Genomic DNA, 2,956 nt, shown 5'->3' on the forward strand with positions numbered 1-2,956 from the left:
TAATTGTTGATTGGCTGGAGTTATCAGAGGTCACCATCTGCAAGTCTTCAGCAAATGGGGTTACTAAAGATAATCAACTGCTATTGAAGTTCTTCCTTGCTGACTTCTTCCTCCATTCTTGCTAATGATGAAAAGAAGGCTAAACAATGTAGCAAAGTGAAAATTCAATGGCAAAAGAGAAAACAAAGTTTTGTGAGACTTCTGAGAGCTCAGCACGATGCACTGCCTCATATTTACCACAATTCCATTGTACAACATGAGGTCAGTAGGTTTCCTTGGATTCTGTAAATCAGACTAGTTAGTCTTTACTAGTTTGTCACTGTGATTTCTTAAAGCCCAAGGCTATGTGAGTGGAGGGGCTCCAACACTAACATGGTGTTTCTTCTTCTCTTATCTTAAATTTCTACATTTTTGAATTAAGAATACATGAGCTTGTAACATTTCCTGCAGGCTAGTGTGTGGTCTGCCACAACAGATTCAGACTGTGGGAGCTGGATGAAAGTAGAGCTGGTGACAGAAGGAAAATATAGAGTGAGGAAAAGGAGAACCAAAAGAGTGATCTGAACTCCATAAATATCAAATATTTTGTATATTCACTTCCTTGCACATTTTAAATTCCAAATCAATGATTTACTGTGACGTGTTTTCATTGACTAATTGAAATTTAGTTCTTTGTTTTTGGCAGTGAATTGTAAGTCCTGAAGATAGTTTGTCTCCAGTTTCCTCTTTTGTTCTCTCACCCCACTCTGGCTTCCATCAGCATCTCCTTGTATATGAAGCATCTGTAATATTCCATATGTTACTGTTCTAATAATTCTAAGATTACACATACTGTTATCTTCACCATCTCTTTTCACTTTGCATGAATCCAGTTTAAGCTCCTTAAAGATCTCAGATATGTGGTAATTAGAGTGGCCACCCTAAAAGTATCAGTGAAATCAGGCTGTTGCTATTCCAGCCTTCTCAGTCTATTTGAAATGCCCTAGGATGCACAAGGGTATTGAAAAATACCAACCCTAGAGAACAGGATTTATCACCCCTGTCAAGTAACACTCACTGATGAATTCTGACATTCACCTCAATATAAGTCAGAATCCACTTATTATTTAATTAGCCAATTCTATGTATCTTTTGCCATTAAGTTTGACAATATAGGTAGCCTCTCTCTTTTCTTGTATTGTGGTGTAATCTAACATGAATTAAAGAGGAATTTAAAATGGAGAGTTCAGTCTTCAAAGTCATGTATTCTTTGACCTGGAGCCTGACATCCTGTGGGTGATATGAGTTTCTCTGAAGAACTAAACCCTGTTGTAACACTATCAGATCTCGTGTGGCATTTTTTAAATGCAAATTCTTGACATCAAATTGAGAATTCTTTCTAGAAATGAGTAGCTTAGGAGTACTTAATGGTTCGTGTGTGTATCTGAAATATTACTGTTGCTATTTAAATAGTTTTGGCTTGAGTATTTAAGAATTGAACCAGTCATTCAGCCTCTGTGGGAATAATTTGGCCATAGAAATTGAAAGTGCTTCGAATTCCACATCTTGCATAGTTGAGGAAGTCATATATTCAATTCTAGAGCGAAAGTGTATAACCCTTAATATCACCAACTCCTTACTCTGAAAACTTCCCTTATTTAAAAAAGGAGCCCCCCAATATCTCAGTTTCTAGACGTGCTTGTATGAGGTAGTAGATAGCAGCTGTCTTGTTAAACTAATAACCTGCCCTGCATATGTCTTTGTTGCTCAGTTGCTAAGTCAGGTCCAACTCTTTGCGACCTCTTGGACTGTAGCACACCAGGTTTCCTTGTCCTTCACTATCTCCCAGGATTTGCTCAAATTCATGTCCATTGAGTCAGTGATGCTATCTAACCATCTCATCCTCTACCACTCTCTTCTTTTAACTTCAATATTTCCCATCATCAGGATCTTTTCCAGTCAGTCAGCTCTTCACATCAGGTGGCCAAAGTATCGGAGTTTCAGCATCAGTCCTTCCAGTGACTCTTCAGAGTTCATTTCCTTTAGGATTGACTGGTTTGACCTCCTTGCAACCCAAAAGACTCTCAAGAGTCTTCTCTTGCACAATTTGAAAGCATCAATTCTTCAGTGCTCAGCCTTCCTTATGGTCCAACTCACAAATCCATACTTGACTACGGGAAAAACCATTATTTGACTTAGAGAGACCCTTGTCAGCAAAGTGCTGCTCTTTGGAACTCTGAATTCAATTGGGTATATCTTTCCCTTTCTCCCTTGCTTTTCACTTTCCTTCTTTCCTCAGCTATTTGTAAAGCCTCCTCAGATGACCACTTTGCTTTAATTTTTTTCCTTTGGGATGGTTTTGGTCACTGCCTCCTGTACAGTGTTACAAACCTCTGTCCGTATGAAACTCTGTCCATAGTTTTTCAGGTACTCTTTGCACCAGATCTAACCCCTTAAATCTGTCAATCACCTTCACTGTATAAACATAAGGGATTTGATTTAGGTCATACCTGAATGGCCTAGTGGTTTTCCATACTTTCTTCAGTTTAAGCCTAAATTTTGCTATAAGGAGTTCACGATCTGAGCCACCATCAGCTACAGGTTTTATTTTTGCTGATTGTATAGAGCTTCTCCATCTTAGGTTGCAAAGAATATAATCAATCTGATTTCAGTATTGACCATTTGGTGATGTCCATGTGTAGGGTGATCTCTTATGTTGTTGGAAGTGAGTATTTGCTATGACTAGTATTCTCTTGACAAAACTCTGTTAGACTTTGTGCTGCTTCATTTTGTACTCCAAAGCCCAAACTTGCTATTTATTACTTCAGGTATCTCCTGACTTCCTACTTAGCATTCCCGTCCCCTATGATGAAAAGGACATATTTTTGGTGTTAGTTCTAGAAGGTGATGTAGGTCTTCATAGAACCATTCAACTTCAGCTTCTTCGGCATTAGTGGTTGGAGCATAGACTTGGATT

The sequence above is a fragment of the Oryx dammah genome, unplaced genomic scaffold (genome assembly GCF_014754425.2).
Source record: "Oryx dammah isolate SB20612 unplaced genomic scaffold, SCBI_Odam_1.1 HiC_scaffold_5, whole genome shotgun sequence".
In the NCBI taxonomy this organism is placed as follows: Eukaryota; Metazoa; Chordata; class Mammalia; order Artiodactyla; family Bovidae; genus Oryx; species Oryx dammah.